At 39.4% G+C, this 21,227-nt stretch overlaps 1 protein-coding gene across 1 annotated transcript in view; it reads right to left on the reverse strand.

Annotated features, from left to right (window-relative positions):
- LOC131998148 (matrix metalloproteinase-2-like) overlaps positions 1–21,227 on the reverse strand; it is a 529,615-nt gene that overhangs the window by 297,638 nt on the left and 210,750 nt on the right. The gene's annotated exons all lie outside the window — the stretch shown is intronic.

Below are 21,227 nucleotides of genomic sequence, written 5' to 3' on the forward strand. Positions count from 1 at the left end.
ATCTAAAAAGATGGGTCAGCAGAGGAACTTCTCAAGGAGGTGTACTGTCTCCTCTACTTTGAAACATAGCCATTAACAATACATTATTGTCTCTGGAAGAAAAAGGGGTAAAAGAGGTAGCGTATGCTGATGATGAGGCAATTGCGGTTGGGGGAAAGTTTTCCAGCACTCTAAGAGATGTACTTCAGGAAGGTCTACGTGCAACGGCAGAGTGGGCTACCAAAAGTGGTCTAGGCATAAATCCGTGCAAAATAGAAGTAGCTCTTTTCAGCAGGATAAACAAGTTATCTATTGTACATTGGCACCTATCACCTTGGGAGGAGAGAATGTTCCATATACTGAAAGCGCAAAATACCTGGGTGTTTTGCTGGACAGGAAATTGAACTTCAAATCTAACATTTTGGAAAGGGTAGGAAAGGCAATTCTTGCCCATACACCTGCAAGAGAGCCATTGGCAAAAGTTGGGTGTTTAGACTGGGCGTCATGCATTGGGTTTTTTACTGCCGTTGTCAGACCTATAATGCTATATGATGATGTGGTCTGTTGGACGGCGCTTCAAAAGTCCACCTACTGTTCAATAGTCAACCGGATCCAAAGGATGGCTTGTTTGTGCATCACAGCCGCACTGAGGACGACACCTTCTAATGCACTGAATTTAATCCGACATCTAATGCATCTGCACATTGTGGCTAGACAAATTACTGCGCCCACTGCCGAGAGACTAAGCCAGCTTTTTCTTTGGTCATGTGGCGGCTATGGGCACTGTGCAGTTTAGGAAGTGTTGGAATGGCTTAGATATAATGTCATAGCGAAGATTGACATAAATAACTTCTCAGACAGCCAGGCATCCATTAAGTCCCTGGAGAATGTATTTCTGAACACAAAAACCGCCCAAGACTGTCGCAGGTCTCTCAACGAAATGACTGAACACTTCAAAATTCACCTGTTCTGGGTGCCGGGCCACAGAGATATCACAGGGAATTGCAAAGCGGACCCGCTTCCTAGACTAGGAACTACTTCACACATTCCAGAGAAACTGGAATCTATGGGTATGCCTCTAGCGGCATGTAAGCTAAGTTTTCAGGACCAGGCCCGAAGAACAACGAATGATAGGTGGTCACAAAGAGGGGGCTGTGAGCATTCCAAGACTATGTAGCCTAGTCTAGACTTGAAGAGGGATACCGCTTTGTTGTCATTGGCTAGAACAGAAGTTTTGTCATTATGTCCGTCATGACAGGTCACTGTCTAATCAGAGAACATGCTGATAGACTGACGGTTGCCAGTAACGACTTTTGCAGAAGCTGTGAGGACATCGAAGAAGAAGAGACTATAGAACACCTTCTGTGTATGTGTCTAGCAGTCAGAAGAAGTTCCACTTTAGGTTCTCATTTCTTTGAGAACCTATCTGATTTAGCAGATGTGAACATTCGCAAGGCTGGATGGTTTAACGGTAGGAACTAGAATGCATCTTCCTTCTTCTGCTCCTGTGGTATCACAATGGACGAAAACGTCTCAGTGAGTCTAATGGCAGACTGTCACTTAAACCTAACCTTACTTAACCTTGGACTGTCTTCTGCAGTTTTTTCAACTTACTATCTTACTGGCTTAGAGGTATATCCATAGTAGCAGGTGTGGGATTAATATCCGCACCCTCTTTTCAACCTAAACTACAACTTACTGTGAAATAGAGCAATTCGAAAAGGTTGTAAATGCAAATTTGCCCATGAACATCCCTTAAGAAAGAGCAGTAAATTTCTCACATATCCCCGACTGCTGTCCGGTTCAAGTTGAAGCTCAATATAAGGGGTCTTCTTTTTATATCCGAGTCCGAACGGCCTGCCGCAGTGCGACACCTCTTTGTGGAGAAGTCCTAACATGGCAAAGAACCTCACAAATCTCGCCAAATCTCAGCTACGCAGGCCTCCAAAGTTTGTAATACAACTCAAATTTAACAAATTTTAACTCGAAAACCATTTCTATTTTTATAACCGCCAACATAGGATGTTCAAATGAAAGTACATTTCGACATTGTTAAGTTTTTAAGAACTTTGGGTATTTTAAACAACCCCCGTTCCTATTTCAATAAGCTTTAGTTCACAAAAAAAAAAAAAAAAAAAAATTAATAGGAATTAAATATTCCTATATATAGTCTCCTTAATTTCAATCTCCATCTCACTCCATACAGTTTGTCCTATTAATACCCAGGCGAATGTTCATTAAATAACGAAATTATTAGACTCCATTAAAAACACTTAACACACAATTAATAACGTCCAATCCCAAAATGAATTTCTTAATGCCTCCATAAATAATTGTCCATCCAAAGATCAAATAACTTTGATAAAGCGAATATATGCCATGGTGTGATAAAACTCGTGGAATGCTAAACCCAACAAGAGCAGAATCAATGAATTATTTGAAAGAACCAATAAAACAATCCTGAATTTGCTGTACAATGCAAAAAAAGAGCGATATATTAGAAAACAAAAATAAAAACGCTTTAGCTTATTACCGACGAATGGGTAGATAAGGTTAGGGTTAAGGTTAATGGCTCTCTGCCATCAGTCTCACACGTTTTCGACCATTGTGATACCACAAGAAGGAAGATGCCTTTCAGTTCCTACCGTTGAAGCATCCAGACCGCTTAAAAAAGTCCAACAACTTGCGAATGTTTACATCCGCTTAATCAGACAAGTTCTAAAGAAGTACAAGCGTGCTAAGTTCGGCCGGGCCGAATCTTAAGTACCCTGCACCATGGATCGCATTTGTCGAGTTCTTTCCCGGCATCTTTTCTTAGGCAAAAATATGGATAAAAGAAAAGATTTGCTCTGCTATTAGAGCGATATCAAGATATGGTCCGGTTTGAACCACAATTAAATTATATGTTGGAGACCTGTGTAAAATGTCAGCCAATTCGAATAAGAATTGCGCCCTTTGTGGGCTCAAGAAGTAAAATAGAGAGATCGATTTATATGGGAGCTATATCAGGCTATAAACCAATTCAGACCATAATAAACACGTATGTTGATGGTCAGGAGAGGATCCGTCGTACAAAATTTCAGGCAAATAATAATTGCGACATCTAGAGGCTCAAGAAGTCATGAACCCAGATCGGTTTATATGGCAGCTATATCAGGTTATGAACCGATTTGAACCCTATTTGGCACAGTTGTTGAAAGTAAAATACTTCATGCAAAATTTCAGCCAAATCGGATAAGAATTGCGTCCTTAAGAAGCTCAAGAAGTCAAGTCCCCAGATCGGTTTATATGGCAGCTATATACCTAATTTGGTATATGGATGGACCGATTTGAATTATACTTGGTGCAGTTGTTGGATATCTGAACAAAATACTTAGCGCAAAATTTCATTCAAATCGGATAAGAATTGCGCCCTCTAGTGGCCCAAGAAGTCAAGATTCAAGATCGGTTTATATGGTAACTATATCAGGTTATTCACAGATTTGAACCTAACTTAGCACAGTTGTTGAAAGTCATAGCGAAACACGTTGTGCAATATTACATTGCAATCGGATAAGAATTACGTCCTATAGAAGCTCAAAAAGTCAAGTCCACAGATCGGTTTATATGGCAGCTATATCAGGTTATGAACTGATTTGAACCCTATTTGGCACAGTTGTTGAAAATCATAATAAAATACGTCATGCAAAATTTCAGCCAATTCGGATAGAAATTGGGTCATCTAGAAGTTCAAGAAGTCATGTCCACAGATCAGTTTATGTGGCAGCTATATCAGGTTATGGACCGATTAGAAACGTACTTGGCACAGTTGTTGGATATCATAGCGAAACACGTTTTGCAAAATTTCATTCCAATCGGATAAGGATTGCGCCTTCTCGAGGCTCCAGAAGTCAAGATCCAAGATCGGTTTATATGGCGGCCATATCAGGTTATGGGACGACTTAAACCATACTTGATGCAGTTGTTGGATATCTTAACAAAACACGTCGTGCAAAATTTCATTCCAATCGGATAAGAATTGTGCCTTCTAGAGGCTCAAGAAGTCAAGATCCAAGATCGGTTTATATGGCAGCTATATCAAAAAATCGACCGATATGGCCCATTTACAATCCCAACTGACCTACACTAAAAAGAAGTATTTGTGCAAAATTTCAAGCGCCTAGCTTTACTCCTTCGAAAGTTAGCTTGCTTTCAGACGAATATTTTGAGTAGTTACAAACAGAATGACGAAAACCGGAGTTTAGTTCGAATACTGCATGTATACTTTGATCCCCGAAAAAAATTAGTTTGTATCGGCCCCGATACCAGCCTGCATCGTCACAAACTGGACGAAGCATAGGCAATTCTGCAATAATGATAGAGTATACAGATGGCAAACCATTGACTATCGCATTCTAATTGCTCCTAGGTATGCCACCCAGTTCTTCTCCCTTGTCGACAACTACTATAGGCAAGCTGTCTTAAGCGACATTAGCAAAGGTTCTTGGACCAATATTACTATTATTTGCCTTAGTTCTTTTGGGGCGGGACGACCCAACCTAACTAACTGATGTGCCATGGGATAGCTTGTACAGCAAATCTCCGAGCCTCTCTCCTTATCGGTGAGAATTTTAGGATCACTCTCACCAAGCCTCTCAATTAACCTTAGAGCTATGCGCCTTTTATTATTCCAACCTCGTAAAAAACGTATTTGTTTGGCAGCGAAGGCAGTTGACCCGAGCAAATTATAGGCATGCGAAGTTAAATAGGTCCAGTCTTGTTCTCAAGACCCAAATCTGTTGTCATCGTCAGCAGCCAATGCTGACCAGACATCCGTCGGCTTGTAGAGGCTGGAACAGGCGCTCCAGCAATCGAGGTCTCAGTAGCAGACAACATTATACGGCCTGATACCATCACCGCAGGCTTTGGGTCTTTGAAATCAGTTCCAAGCATACTCCCGTGCTCTAGATGTGTGGCTCCACGCGAAACAGACGCAGATTACTAACCGACTAGGGGAGGTCACCGTAGCGCAGAGGTTAGCAATCCTGGCGAGGCCATCCCCTCCTAATGGTGGCAACATTTGTGAGGTACTATGCAATGTAAAAACTTCTCTCCAAAGAGGTATCGCACTGCGACACGCTGTGGAGGTCTTGTGGAGTCTTTTGGAGATAGTTGTCCTCTTCGTTGAGGGGAATCAGGCCAAGAAAACTCCTGAGTGACCGGGGAGATTCGAAACATTGGGAAAGGAGGACTGCAGACTTTATAACAGAGCACATCGTAAAAATAGGAAGTTTATTGGGATGTGTATTACACACGGCTCAAGTAATACGATAAGATTACCATAGCGGCAAAACGTGCCTCCTGGAAGCTTTTTTGCAAAGAGATCGATAGCATTATATATGCGACGCCAAAGACCTATAGACCCATAAGTCTAACGTCCGTTCTACTCAAAACCATAGAACGCATTGTGGACACCATGATAAACAGTAGGACATACAGCGAACTGCTGATATACAAACAGCATGACTATGTCAAGGGAAGGTCAGTGGAGACTGCCCTGCACGGGGTTGTGCATAAAATAGAAGAATCCTTCGATGCCAAAACGTACACATTGGCGGTGTGTATTGACATCATGGGGGCTTTTAACAATGTACGGACCGACACACTGATCCAATCCTTAGACCAATACCGGGTGGACCCGGTCCCTAGAAACTGGATAAACTTCATGTTAAGAAACAGATGGATAAATTGTGCGTTCCATGAGATATGGGTGACCACCATAAATGACTTATTGCCGATGCTGACTGAGGAGGGCCAGGAACCCGTTTGCTATGCAGACGATGTTATACTGGGCTAGACTTAGATTTGCCATCTGGAAGATCATGTTACACGGATGGATCAAAGCTAGAGCACAGATTGGACCTGGGGGTCTACATTGACAACCCAGGGACTGAGATTTGTTTCAGATAGCCTGACCATAATACGCCCCTGCAGGCGGTGATCCGGGCGATCACGGAATGCGTGAGGTGGTATGGTGTTAACGCGAGCATGTCGAGTATGAAATTTTTTATGGACAGTAAACAGGCCATAAGGGCAATAAGAACCAGAACAGTAAGATCACGAACAAAAGGGGCGAAAAATCTAATTCTTAACCAATTTTGATGGATGTCGACATATGTATCCAGAGAGATTATTAAAGTTCCTGTATTAAATTTCGAGCAAATAAAATATGTTCAAAATGTAAAAACTATGGTAGAAAAATGACAACAAATTACCCAAAATCTGACGAACATATACATGGGAGCTATATCTAATCTGAACCGATTTCGACCAAACTTTATGGATATTGTGGTATTCGTCGAGGAAAGTGTTGAACAAAATTTTGGGAAAATTGGGAGATGGAATCGGACGAACATATATATGGGAGCTATATCCAAATCTGAATCGATTTCTATGAAATTCACCAGTAACATCGAGAGTCATAAGAAAATCCTTCCTGCCAAATTTCGAGAATCGGTTAGCAAATGGCCATTTTATTGCTGTATTACTGCAAATCGGACGAACATATATATGGGAGCTATATCCAAATCTGAACCGACTTCCATGAAATTCACCAGTAACATCGAGGGTCATAAGGAAATCCTTCCAACCAAATTTCAGGAGAATCGGTCAACAAAAGACAATTTTATTGCTGTATTACTGGAAATCGGAAGAACATATATATGGAAGCTATATCCAAATCTGAACCGATTTTTTCCAATTTCAATAGGCTTCGTTTCTAGGTCGAAAAACATGCCCATATCAAATTTGAAGATGATCAAATGAAAAGTGCGACCTGTAGTTTGTACACAAATTAACATGGACAGACAGACGGACATAGCTAAATCGAATTCGAAAGTGATTCTGAGTCGATCGGAATACTTATCAGTGGGTCGGTCTATCTCTCTTCCTTTTGAGTCGATCGGTATGCTTATCAATGGGTCTATCTCTCTTCCTTTTGGGTGGGTGTTACAAACAAATGCACTAAGTTATAATACCACAGTAGTGGTGTAGGGTATAAAAATGTTGACGAAGAAAATGGGAACACATTCCGTAGAAGTGATACTGAGTTCTTTAAGCAAAATAGTAGCGACATAACGTTGCGCTAATACTAATTTCGCTTCATTTTGTTGCCAATGTTGTTAAAAGGAACCATTCAATTCCTTGCAATGATGTTGACTTTGTAGCGTGTTGTTGTTTGACTTTTGTTTGTGTTCTGGCAAAGAATAGAGTCCGCCGGATTTCGCAAAAATTTAACAGGCATTTTCGCTGCGAATGAAGTCAGTACTAGGCTTTAGTTTAAAAGTGTTTAACTATTTAATCCTATATTTATGTAGATGTGCTTTTTAGCAACATTTCTATTTTGGCTCAAGTTCCTTTTGCTTCCATTGTTTGTCATCAATAAGTAGCAGTCGAGTCCATTATGTCCTCATCTAAAACACTTCGCAGTGGAAATGCATATTTCTCTACTCGAAATATAATTATAGAAATCAATTTCCTTAAATGAATATTGATTTAGCCTGTCGTGCATTGTGTCAACCATATGCAATCAATATCATGTGAATGGAGGAAAAAAATGGGATATACGTCAATGAATATGGTAAAGGAACAGCCCTCTTGATTGAATGAAATACAAATGAAATGCTTAGATGGTTGTAATACATTTGAACTATGGGTCTAGCGCTAGGAATTCAATTATTTTGTAACGTGCACCCTTAATTGCCTATTAAGAACGAAGTTCACAAACAAACCGACACCCACTGGCATGAGAGGACACACGGAGTTGCCATAATGTCCCTTGGGAGTGGTGCATAGTGGTTGTCTCACAACTAAAGGAACACACACACACACACACAGATAGAGGAAACATGGGTTATTAGGTTAATATAACATTATTGTTGTTCCCTGGCCGTTGTTGATACTGTCGCCAGTATCCTGTCAGACTCTCGTAAACCCAGTTGGTGGTCTTCAGCATCCATCGTCCCCTTCAGCTTTCTCCACTTTTTGCTTTGCCATACTTAATGGCAATAATTTTTGCATGAAATGACAGAAAATAAACGGAAACGCATTAAAACCTACAGCATTCCTCAACCACCAACACGGCCGTCAGCAACATCCAAGAAGATCTCCACTAGACCCCCGGATGTTATGCGTATTTGTAGCTTGTAACCGGATTATGACACCACCATCATCGTTTCCCTCTACGCATAAAGCAAGCCGCCTACACGCACAGTCTATTTTGCCAAGTGCCTTCCGCCTGGCCACAGTAGGAGGCAGCCTGTGTTGGTTGGTTGGTTGGTTGGCTGCATCATTGCCTTCTTCCTGTGGGCTTACCACTAAGAACTTAATATGTCTTGCCAAATATTTGATCCTCTTTTTTTAGGGGGCCAACAACGACATGACCAAATATGTTTGACAATGATAAGCTACTCATTTTATGCAGTTAATTTGAGAAGATTATTTTATTTATTTAAAAAAATCTTGGAATTATCAGTTGTGGATTAGTGGTGGTCTAAAGATTTTGCAGCAATAGTCTGTAAACGCAATGCGATTATGAATTCTGAATGTATTTAGAAAAAAAAAAAAACAAATAAGAGCGTGCTAAGTTCGGCCGGGCCGAATCTTATATACCCTCCACCATGGCTCGCATTTGTCGATTTCTATGCGCGGTATCTCTTTTTAGGCCAACAAATAATATTGAATAAGAACTGTTATGCTATTGGAGCTATATCAAGTTATAGTCCGATTCGGACCATAAATGAATGATGAACATTGTAGAAGTCATTGTGTAATAATTCAGTTCATTCGGATAACAATTGCGCCTCGTAGGGGCTCAAAAAGCAAAATCGGGAGATAGGTATATATGGGAGCTGTATCAAGCTATTGATCGATTCAGACCGTATTAGACACATATGTTGAAGGTCATGAGAGAAGCCTTTGTACAAAATTTCAGCCAAATCGGATGAGAATTGCGCCCTCTAGAGACTCAAGAAGTCAAGACCCAAGATCGGTTTATATGGCAGCTATATCAGTTTATGTACCGATTTGAATCATACTTAGCACAGTTATTGGAAGTCATAGCAGAACATCTCATGCAAAATTCCAGCCAAATCGGATGAGAATTGCGCCCTCTAGAGGCTCAAGAAGTCAAGATCCAAGATCGGTTTATATGACAGCTATAACCAGATTTTGAACCGATTTGAATCATACAGTTGTTGGAAGTGATACCAAAACGCCATGTGCAAAATTTCAGTCAAATCGAACGAGAATTGCGCCCTCTAGAGGCTCAAGAAGTCAAGACCCAAGATCGGTTTATATGGCAGCTATATCAAAACATGGACCGATTTGGCCCATTTACAATCCCAACCGACCTACACTTATTGGGTTGCCCAAAAAATAATTGTCGGTAATATAGTAGTAATATAGTCGGCGTTGACAAATTTTTTCAACGGCTTGTGACTCTGTAATTGCATTCTTTCTTCTGTCAGTTATCAGATGTTTTGATACATCCACCATACAGCCCTGACCTTGCACCATCAGACTACAATTTATTTCGATCTTTGCAGAACTCCTTAAATGGTAAAACTTTCGGCAGTTTTTTGCAGATAAAGGCCAGAAGTTCTATGAGCGTGGAATACTAAATTTGCCAGGAAGATGGCAAAAGGTTATCGAACAAAATGCCAATTATATATTTGATTAAAGTTCATTCTAAGTTTTATTAAAAATGTATTTAATTTTTTTTAAAAAATCCCCAATTTCTTTTTGGGCAACCCAATATAAAAAGTACTTGTGCAAAATTTCAAGCGGTTAGCTTTACTCCTTTGAAAGTTAGCGTGATTTCGACAGACTGACGGACGGAAGTTTGGTTTTGATACAGGGTGATACAAGTCTTTCCAAGTTCACACTGGTATGTCTGTCATGCTACACGATAATTGTTTTATTGATAGGTTATTAATATTTGCTTCTGAGTTGTTTAAAAAGAAAGCGTATTCAAGCGTAATAATATGATTGCTTTATGTTTGGCTGTAAAATCGCAATCGGCTATAGTTGGCGAACTCAAACACTTCAAAATGAACAAAATGTTTGTGTATTGTACTATTAATCGTTATAATGATAATGGTAGCGTTGCCAAACTCATATCAATGAGTGCTGTTCGACTAAAATTTAAGTTCAATAATAATGAATCTACATTTTTATGGCGAGTTCGAACAGCGTGCCGCATAGCAACACCACTTGGTACAAATGAATCAACATGGCAGGATACCTCACAAATGTAGCCAGCATTAGTAAGGGGGTAAATACTGCTGAAAATTTTTCTGATCTTCACGCCGGATTTGAACCCAGGCTTTCGTGTCATAGGCGGACATGCTAACCTCTGCACCACGGTGAACTCCACTACCATATCCATAGTTATATCTAAATAGGTACTGCTCTGTATCATATTTGATTCAGGTCCCAAGAATTCTTATAAAAGTCAAGGGAAAAAATATGCTTTTTGTGGGGTTAAAACCATAAATTGGAAGATCGGTCTATATGACAGCTATATCCCAACATTCTCCGATTTAGCTCGTTCAAAAACGTAACTTGAATGCAGCAAAATATCAAAATATGTAAATTTTTGAGTCGGATGTCGGGAGTCTTAATACAACTGACTATTTCAAATTTCAGCGAATTCGGGTTAAAATGTAGCCTTTATGGGTTTCAGAATCTAAATCGGCAGATCGGTCTATATGGCAGCTACATCTAAATATAGTCTGATCTAAACCATATTTGGGTCGGACATCGGTAGGCTTAAACCAACCTACTGTCTCAAATTTCAGCGAGCTTTTCGGGTTATAAATGCAGCTTTTATGGGTTTCAGACACTCAATCGGCAGACCTAAATCCGATCTAAACCATATTTGATTGGGATATCGAGAGGCTTAAAACAATTCACTGTTTCAAATTGCAGCATTTATGGGCTTCAAACCCTTAACTGGCAGATCGGTCTCTATGACAACTATATCGAAATAAAGTCCGATCTGAATCATATTTAAGTCTGATGTTGAAAAGCTTAAAACAACTCATTGTTAAAAATTTCCATGAAATCGGGTAATAAATGCAGCTTTTATGGGTCTTAGACCCTTAATCGGAAGATCGGTCTATATGGCTCGATTTGGCCCGTTCAAGAACTTATCCTGTGTGCAATAAATAGACGTATCTGTATTAAATTTCAGCTCATAGCTCATAGCTTTACTTCTTCGACAGTTAGGGTGCTTTCGACCGACAGACGGACGGACATGGCTAGATCGACTTAAAATGACATGACGATCAAATATCTTTAAGGGGTCTTAGATGTACGAGGTGTTTCAAACAGAATGATGAAATTAATATACCCCCATTCTATGGTGGAGGGTATAAAAACAATACTTTCGGGTCTGATAAATTCGATGGATGGCTGCTAATATTCGATTCATTCTATTGGAAGAAAATTACAACAACTTATATGTATTGGGTTGCCCAAAAAGTAATTGCGGATTTTTCATATAGTCGGCGTTGACAAATTTTTTCACAGCTCTGTAATTGCATTCTTTCTTCTGTCAGTTATCAGCTGTTACTTTTAGCTTGCTTTAGAAAAAAAGTGTAAAAAAAGTATATTTGATTAAAGTTCATTCTAAGTTTTATTAAAAATGCATTTACTTTCTTTTAAAAAATCCGCAATTACTTTTGGGGCAACCCAATAGTATGGGAGACACTTCGAATATTGAACTTCTAATGCAAAGATTCAGCACAAAGGCTAAAGCGGATATTAAACAATTCGTATTTTTTAAAATATTTCATTCACGCTTTTCTACGCAAATTCAATTAAACTGTAACGTACCCCTTTATAGTTTTACACAAAAAGTGGGAGAGCGACATGTGAAAATCAATATCCGTCCTTTGGCCAACCTCTTCGAAGTAAATCGCATTACAAAGTCACTGTGTTTCCATTAGAAACATCGTTAGAACTCTGAGATGGCCGGGGGCAGTATTGAAGTGTTTCGAAGCACTTGCTTCGAAACACCCTCCAGGGTGCTTGCTAGCTGCCGGGCGATATGTACTCCACGCTACTTACTTTCCATTCATATCCTGTCGCCAAACAGGCGCCCTAATGCAATTTCAATGACGCATAATTGTTATACTGACAGTGGGATGATATAAACAATAAGTTCGACCGGCCCTTGTTCCACCCCCAAGTTGCCCTGTTGCAATTCAGTCTTCAATTTTGCAGAACTTTGTTGAGTCTGTTCTCTCCCGTTTTATTTGCTTCCATAACATTAGCAACGAGAGTGAATTGAAGGAAAATTATGCGACAAAATTGTAACATAGCATGTGGTAAATTCTATGACCCCAAGCAAGGAATGGCAATTTTTTTCTCCATTATATGGTTGTGCCATCATGCAGCGAAGGAAATGGGCAGTCATGGCAAAATTTATGCATGATATTTATGTTGATGCTATTGACTTATAAACAAATTATTGTAGAATGAAGTTTTCCACATAGTAATTCCGTTTCTTTCTTTGTTTGTTTGCCTTTTGAGAAAAGCAAACTAAACAAAACAAAAAACTAAGTTTTGGTCAAAAAACACAAACGCCTCACACTTAGGATTTCTATTGACATAACTTTGCTTATTTTCGTTTGTCTCAACCATACCACTTGCTTGACTGTTTAAAATGTTTATTAGTATTGGCCAGGCCATCACTGAAAGTCAGAGTTGTCCTGAAATATGTATGTATATCTCAAAAAGCTCAAGGCTATTGTCTTATTAATTAGGGGACGAGCACTTAAAAATATCCCCTATAAAAAATAAAAAAAAAAAAAGTAAAAGTGTGCTAAGTTCGGCCGGGCCGAATCTTATATGCCCTCCACCATGGATCGCATTTGTCGAGCTCTTGCCACGGTATCTCTTTTTAGGTAAACAAAGGATAAAAGAAAAGAATTGCTATGTTATTGGAACAGTATCAAGTAATGGTTCATTTCGGACCATAATTGAACTGAATTTTGGAGACCACAGTAGAAGCCATTGTGTAAAATTTCAGCCAAATCTAGTAAGAATTGTGCACTTTAGGGGCTGAAGAAGTAAAATAGGGAGATCGGTTTATAGGGGAGCTGCATTAGGCTATAAACCGATTCATGTCATATTTGACACGTATGTTAAAGGTCATGAGAGAAGCCGTTGTACAAAATTTCAGCCAAATCGGATAATACTTGCGTCCTTTAGAGGCTTAAGAAGTCAAGATCATATATCGGTTTATATGGTAGCTATATCAGGTTATGGACCGATTTGACCTATTCTTAGCACAGTTGTTGAAAGTAATAAAACACATCATGCAAAAATTCAGCTAAATCGGATAATAAATACGCCCTCTAGAGGCTCAAGAAGTCAAGACCCCAGATCGGTTTACATTCTTAATACAGTCGTTGGAAATCATTACAAAACATTTCATGCAAAATTCCAGCCAAATCGGATAAGAATTGTGCCCTCTAGCGGCCAAATCGGATAGGAGTTGCTCCCAGTAGAGGCTCAAGAAGTCAAGATCCCAGATCGGTTTATATGGCAGCTATATCAGATTATGGACCGATTTCAACCATACTCAGCACAGTTGTTGGAAGTCATAATAAAACACCTCATGCAAAATTTGAGAATTGTGCCCTCTAGCGGCTTGAGAAGTCAAGATCCCAAATCGGTTTATATGGCAGCTATATCAAAACGTGGACCAATATAGCCCATTTACAATCCCAACCGACCTACACTAATAAGAAGTATTTGTGCGGCTAGCTTTGTTCCTTCGAAACTTTGCGTGCTTTCGACAGACAGACACACGGACGGACGGACGAACAGACGGAAGGACATGGATAGATCGACATGAAATGTCACGACGATCAAGAATATATATAATTTATGGGGTCTCAGACGAATATACGAGTAGTTATAAACAGAATGACGAAATTAGTATACCCCCATCCTATGGTGGAGGGTATAAAAAAAAAACTCGAGCATATATTGTTGGGAACAAAAATTAGTGGAAATGAGTCTTCCATCTTATAATGGCCCGGCCCCATTGGAGGGCCCTCAAAGTTTTGTTCGGGCTACCAAAATAGCATTTTAAGTATTAGCTGGAAAGTGCTCGAAAAACCCTAAATGACTAGATTATGAACAAATTTTCAGGGCCCTAGATGACTCGGCCCATTAGAGGGCCCTCAAAGTTTTGTTCGGGCTACCAAGAGCGCATTATTGGTCCGATTTATTATTAGCTGGAAAGTGCCCAAAATAACTAGATTATGTACAAATTTTCAGGGCTCTAGATGGCTCGGGCTTATTGGAGGGCCTTCAAAGTTTTGTTCGGGCTGCCGAAAGCGCATTTTTCGTCTGATTTGTTATTTGCTGGAAAGTTCTGGAAAAACCCTACATTACCCGATTATGGATAAATTTTCAGGGCACTAGATGGCTCGGGCTTATTGGAGGGCCTTCAAAGTTTTGGTCGGGCTGCCGAAAGCGCATTTTTGGTCCGATTTATTATTTGCTGGAAAGTTTTGGAAAAACCCTAAAAAAATGCTTTTATGTGCGGGATATTTCGAAATTCGACTAACAAAAAGTTTCTTTTGACATTTTCGCAGAGGCTTGAGTCTTAATTTGTTATTTGTCAAGGATTTTCTTAACCGTTTTTTTAATTTTTCAACAAATTTGGATAGCTGACAAAATTTTCTATATAAATGCCAAGGTTTGATTCATCGTGCGGAATTACCTCAAAAATAGGTCGTTGAATATGACAGTTGCTGGGCATAAATCGGACATGAAAAGAGTCAGGCCCGGGGTGCGTCAGAGATCGTTTCTTGGACCGGTTCTTTATAACCACTACTTAGCCGATATACCGCTGCCGACTACAGGCAAACTGGTGCTTATATGTATGCGGAAGACATTTTGGTTGCGTCTACTCATCTAAGAGCCAAGAGAGCTAGCCGAAACCTGGAAGAATATCTTAAAGTAAACAATGATGAATATAAACAACACCCTTGCCAGAAGCCAAGGGTGGTGTTTATACCCAAGCTCAGCAAGGCAAGTTATGCGACACCAAAGGCATACAGACCCATAAGCCTTACTCCTTCCTACTCAAAACCATGGAACGTATTGTGGACACCATGATAAAGAGTATGACATCCAGTGAACTGTTCAAATAAAAATAGCATACCTAAGTTAAGGGAAGGTCGGTGGAGACTGCCTGCACGAGGTTTTGCATAAAATAGAAGAATCCATCGATGCCAAAACGTACACACTGGCGGTATACTTTGACTTTTGACAATGTGCGGAGCGACACACTGATCCAATCCTTAGACCAGTACCGGGTGTACCCGGTCCTTAGAGAATGGATGAACCATATGCTAAGGAACAGGTGGATAAATTGTGTGTCGCATGGCATAAATATAAGAGAGAAAGTGGCACAGGGCACGCCACAGGGGGGCATTTTATCGCCACTTCTATGGGTGACCACCTTAAATGACCTATTACGGATGCTGACATGTTGACCAACATCTGGACAAAGAAAGGGACGTGTTCTATGCCTGCGCTGGGATGATGAGAAGAAGAGGCGGTTTGAGTGAGTGAAACTTACAATCTATAAACAGGTTGTCAGGCCTACGCTGGCATACGCCTTTCCAGTGTGGGGCTCAATTTCTTCGTGCCAAATGGAGAGAGTGCGAGATTTTGAGAGGAAGGTGCTGAGGTATTTTCTAGATTTGAGAACCAGGATAACACCGCAGTGAGAATACAGGATTAACTCGAATAGGAAAGTCTACTATGGTCGCCATGGCCAATAAACATCTCCAGCTATATGCCACACATCCGAGAGCGATTGTTTATACCTCCTCCGGTGCGCCAATACTTTGACCTAAGAACTGACGATAAAGTCCTCACCCCGACGTGTCTGTTACATATGGCCGATAGTAACATGCTTTTTGATGAGAGTGATAAACTTATGTGTTATCACAGAAGATATGGGAGACAGATTTTTAATGACCCTGTTAACGGGGTTGATCAATAACGGCCTATTGGGCTTAGCCACTGGAAGCCGCAAACTTTGTCAGATTTGGCTGAAATTTTGCACGTAGTGTTCTATTATGACATCCAACAACAGTCCCAATTACGGTTCGAATTTGTTTATAACCTGATATAACTCCCATATAATCCGATCTCCCGATTTGATTTCTTGAGCCCTTACAAGCCGCAATTTTTGTCCGACTTGGCTGAAATTTTGCATGTGGTGTTCTGCTATGACATCCAACAACTGTTCCTAGTACGTACGTAGTAGTCCAAACCGGTCTATAACCTGATAGAGTTCCCATATAAACCGATTTCCCGATTTGACTTCTTGAGCCCTAACCGCAATTTTTGACCGATTTGGCTGAAATTTGGTATGTTGTGTTCCGTTAATGGTTCAGATCTATTGTTAGTTAATGGTTCAGGTTTGCATTTCTGAGCATACAATTTCAGAGAAAACTATATTGGGATATAGCTGTCATTTAGGCCGGTGTTTCGATTTAATGTTTCGAGCACATAATAGCCGCACATCGACGAAATTCATAACAATTACTAGTAAAAGATTCCTCAACATTTGTTCAGACCTTAGTCCAGTACGGGCTATATTGCACTCAGAATGCAATCTCACAGACGGACGGCATGAAATCTTGTCCAACTTTTAGAACGCAGCTTACAAGACTAATATTTGAAGGCTTGCGGTCCTTCTATGAGAAGCTTTTAAAACACTCTTTTTCAGGCCTGATTTAAGCAGGCCTAATTAGTCTTCCCGCTGGGTTGGTTAAAAATATTGCAGAACTTGGCATCTCTGCCATCTTATTAAGTTTTTCTAGTCGTCTTTTTTATCACTTTTGTCCTTCTGCAATAAAATCTCAATTAGATAATTGCTGAAACTACATCTAGAAGTGTTAAGAAAACTATAAAACTGCAAAACACAGCTCTCCAATGGCAACCACCATCCCACCAAACAATCGGAAATCGTATTCAACGTTATTTTATGTTCAAAATTTTGGCTCAAACTCTGCATTTAGGGAGGGTTTGGTGATTTTGTTGGATGAGCAGCCACTTTGTGAGAGTAATTAAATTAAGAGTTTTTTTAAAAATTAGTTTTGTGATTCGAACAAAAACAAAATAAAAGAAATGAATATGAGTTGGTCTAGTAGCCACAAGGTTGCTTTGGCTCCGTGATAACCATGCAATTTTATTTGGGTATGCATGAAATGGGTATTTGGGGTGTTTGTGGTGAATATTTTTCTTATTTTCCAATAAGGCTAATAAATAACGTGGATAAAGGTTAAGGATTCATTCGTTTCATTTTAAAAAATAAAACCATTTTCTAATTAATTATAACAAGTAAAAAAGCATTAAGTTCGGCCGGGCCGAACTTTGGATACCCACCAACCCGAGTATATATGCAAACCCCTTTTCGTCACAATCCGGTGAAAATTGTATAACTTAAGCAACCAAATTCGGCACGGACATTGAGTGGTCTAATATATAAAAGTCACTATTCAATTTTGTAGAACAAAATATTGGTCTTTTTGGCAGCTATATCCAAATATAAACCGATCTGAACCATATTAAGGTCGGATATCGAGAGGCTCAAAACCACTCACTGCTTCAAATTCCAGCGAAATCGTCAGATCGGTCAATATGGCAGTTATATCTAAATTTAGTCTGATCAGAACCATATTTGGGTCCTGAGTTAGGAGGCCTTAAATTACTCACTGTTTCAAATTTCAGCGAAATCGGATAATAAATAAAGATTTTATTGGCTTAAGACCCTTTATCGGCAGATCGGTCTATATAACAGCTATATCTAAATATAGTCCGATCGGAACTTTATTTGGATCCTGTGTTAGGAGGCCTTAAATTACTCACTGTTCCAAATTTCAGCGAAATCGGTTAAAAAATAAAGCTTATATGGGCTTCAGAACCTTTATCGGTAGATCGGTTTATATAGCAGCTATATCTAAATATAGTCCGCTCTGAACCATATTTAGGTCGGATATCGAGAGGCTCAAAAAAACTATTTCAAATTTCAGCGAAATCGGGGAATAAATAAAGCTTTTATGGGCTTCAGTCCCCTTATCGGCAGATCGGTCTATATGGCAGCTATATCTAAATATAGTCCGATCGAAACCATATTGAGTTCGGATGTTGGGAGGCCTTTATCTACTCACTGTTTCAAATTTTAGCGAAATCGGATAATAAATAAAGCTTTTATTGGCTTCAGGCAGATCGGTCTATATGACACCTATATCTAAATATAATCCGATCGGAATCATATTTGGGTCCTGTGTTAGGAGGCCTTAAATTACTCACTGTTTCAAATTTCAGCGAAATCGGTTAAAAAATAAAGCTTTTATGGGCTTCAGACACTTTATCGGCAGATCGATCTATATGACAGCTTTATATAAATATAGTCCGACTTGTACCATATTTGGGTCGGTATTTGGAGGCTTAAAACTACGTTCTCTCCCAAATTTCAGCGAATTTGGGAGATCGGTCTATATGGCAGCTATTTTCTTATAAAGGGTGATTTTTTTGAGGTTAGGATTTTCATGCATTAGTATTTGACAGATCACGTGGGATTTCAGACATGGTGTCAAAGAGAAAGATGCTCAGTATGCTTTGACATTTCATCATGAATAGACTTACTAACGAGCAACGCTTGCAAATCATTGAATTTTATTACCAAAATCAGTGTTCGGTTCGAAATGTGTTCATTCACCGTAACGTTGCGTAACTGGGGGGCCACCCCAACCCCAAAACCTCCTAAAATAGGTTTTTTGGACGATCATGACAATATGGAACTCATATGAAAGCTATTCAGGAGTAGATTGCGAATATAGTCTGGAAGGAGAAATAGGCTTTATAGTTTGTTGATTTCGGAAGGGGGCGTACCCTCCCCCTTTACCCAAAAACACCACCCAAAATCAAAAGTGGACCGATTGGGACAATATAGGTATCAAATGCAAGGTATTGGAAAGTAGAATACGAAAATGGTATTTGGGAGTAGATTACGAATCTGGCATACAAAATCAGATCGAAGTATAGGGGGTCCTCCTTCCCCCTAAAAACGCTTTAAATGGGCTTATGACGCATTATGACTGTATGGTACACGGTTGTTTTGTTTGCTCCGTAGAATCAAAAACGGCTGGCTATATAATATTTAGACTATAAAATTTTTAGAAATTGGATGGAGGCGGTCCCTCCCCCTTACCCCAAGAACGCCATCCATAACCAAAAGTGGACCAATAGGCACAATATGGGTATCAAATGAAAGTTATTGGAGACTAAAAAGCGAATATTGTATTAAAATTTGGGTCTAAGCACCCAGTGGGCCTCCCCAATCCAAAAACTCTTCTAAACAAATATATTCGACGTTCATGTCAATATGGGCCTCAAATGAAAAGTATTCGACAGTAGATTACAAATGTGGCATACAAAATTAGGTCCAAATAATGGGAGGTCGCATCACCCCCAAGTACCCCCAATTGGACATATTTGGGAGTAGATTACAAATACGACATTAAAATTTGAGTTCAAGTCTAGGTGGCGCTTTTCTTTCCAAAAATAAGTCAAATAGGTTGACTGACCCATTATGACAATATGGTATTTGAATGAAAGGTATTTGAGAGTAGAACATGAATTTGATATTCAAATTTGGAGCCAAGTGCCAAGCGCCCCCTAAATTTAACTTAATTTTCAATTATGGCAATATGAAGCCCAAATCAATGGTATTTGGGAGTAAAGAACAAATTTGATATCTTTTTCAGGGCAAAGTGCCGGTGGCCGCCCCACCGCCAAAACACCTTCCAAACATTTCATATTTACTGACCATGTCAATATGGGGCTCACATTAAATGGATTTGGAAGTGCAGCACGAATTTGATATTCATATTTGAGTCGAAGTCTAGATTTCGCTATCAAAGGAAAGTTTCTTATTTTGAATTTCAGGTTTATTGCTGGCATTTCCATCAATTTAAATCGAACAAACTAAACATACACAGCCCTTTGCTACCCTTTTATGGTATACCAAAATTTTCCTACAGGACATTAATAATATGCAAATAGTTTCAAAAACGAATACACCCTCCCATATAATAATTTAAATTAAACGAAGCATGAAAAGGATATTTTTGTTTATTTGCTTAAACGTACCATTAAAGGAAGCAAAGAAATCTGGGCAATAGCAACAAAATGTCATAATTGTTTTGTTGACAGGATACCATTGCAGTAGATCGGACAAAAAAATGGAAGCCTGACTGTAACTGAGAGCGCATCATTACAAAATACCAGAATATTCAAACGAACCAAAAGGAGTTGTTGGAGAAAATGCTCAAAAGGGGAATGCAAAAAAGGACACTTTCATCCATGCAATGTATTTATGCTTAATTATGCAATTTGCATAAAATACTAATTTCGAGCTCGTAAGTCCAGATACTACATTTCCTCTCCCCAGTACTGATGTCTATGCGCTAGTATTTTGAAGGTGGTCATGGAAAAAAGTGGCAATTTCGTTTAGCGTTGCAAAACATAAAATTCAATTTGGCGCAAAATGTTTAATGAACTTCGAAACATGAATGTCGACATGGGCATTGCCTCAGTTGTCCTTGTACGCGGGTAAACGAGCTCAACAGAAATCTCAGCAGATGTACAAAAGGTCTTCTACGTAAATAAGTGTCTGTATGAATCTAAGACACGGTAAGCACATATTGTAAAGAAATAATTTTTACTACACTCATAGAAAAAAGTTTGCTGAAAATAGCAAACACTGTCTGCTGAATATATGAAGTTAATTTTGCTGCTGTTGTTGCTTTTACAGCAGTAGTACTGCAATTTCAGAGTAGCAGGCTTACCGCTGAAAAGTCTGTCGTTTGCTGAAAATGACTGATGCTTAATTATGAATGTTTAAATGTGTGTTTGCATCGATTCTTGCATAAGTGAGCCCATAGGACTACGAGCTCACTTATGTAAAATCGGTACGGCAAGTGATAGCATGTGTAGGGCATGCGGGGAAGATGATGAGACGTTGGAGCATTTCCTTTGTCATTGCCAGGCTTTCGGCACTTAGATGGAGATACAATATCAGACATGAACCCACCACCTCGGGTATATATGTAAACCACCTTTCGTCACAATTCGATGAAAAATGCTTAATTTATGCCATAGCA

Source organism: Stomoxys calcitrans, chromosome 5, assembly GCF_963082655.1.
Source record: "Stomoxys calcitrans chromosome 5, idStoCalc2.1, whole genome shotgun sequence".
NCBI classification, from domain to species: domain Eukaryota; kingdom Metazoa; phylum Arthropoda; class Insecta; order Diptera; family Muscidae; genus Stomoxys; species Stomoxys calcitrans.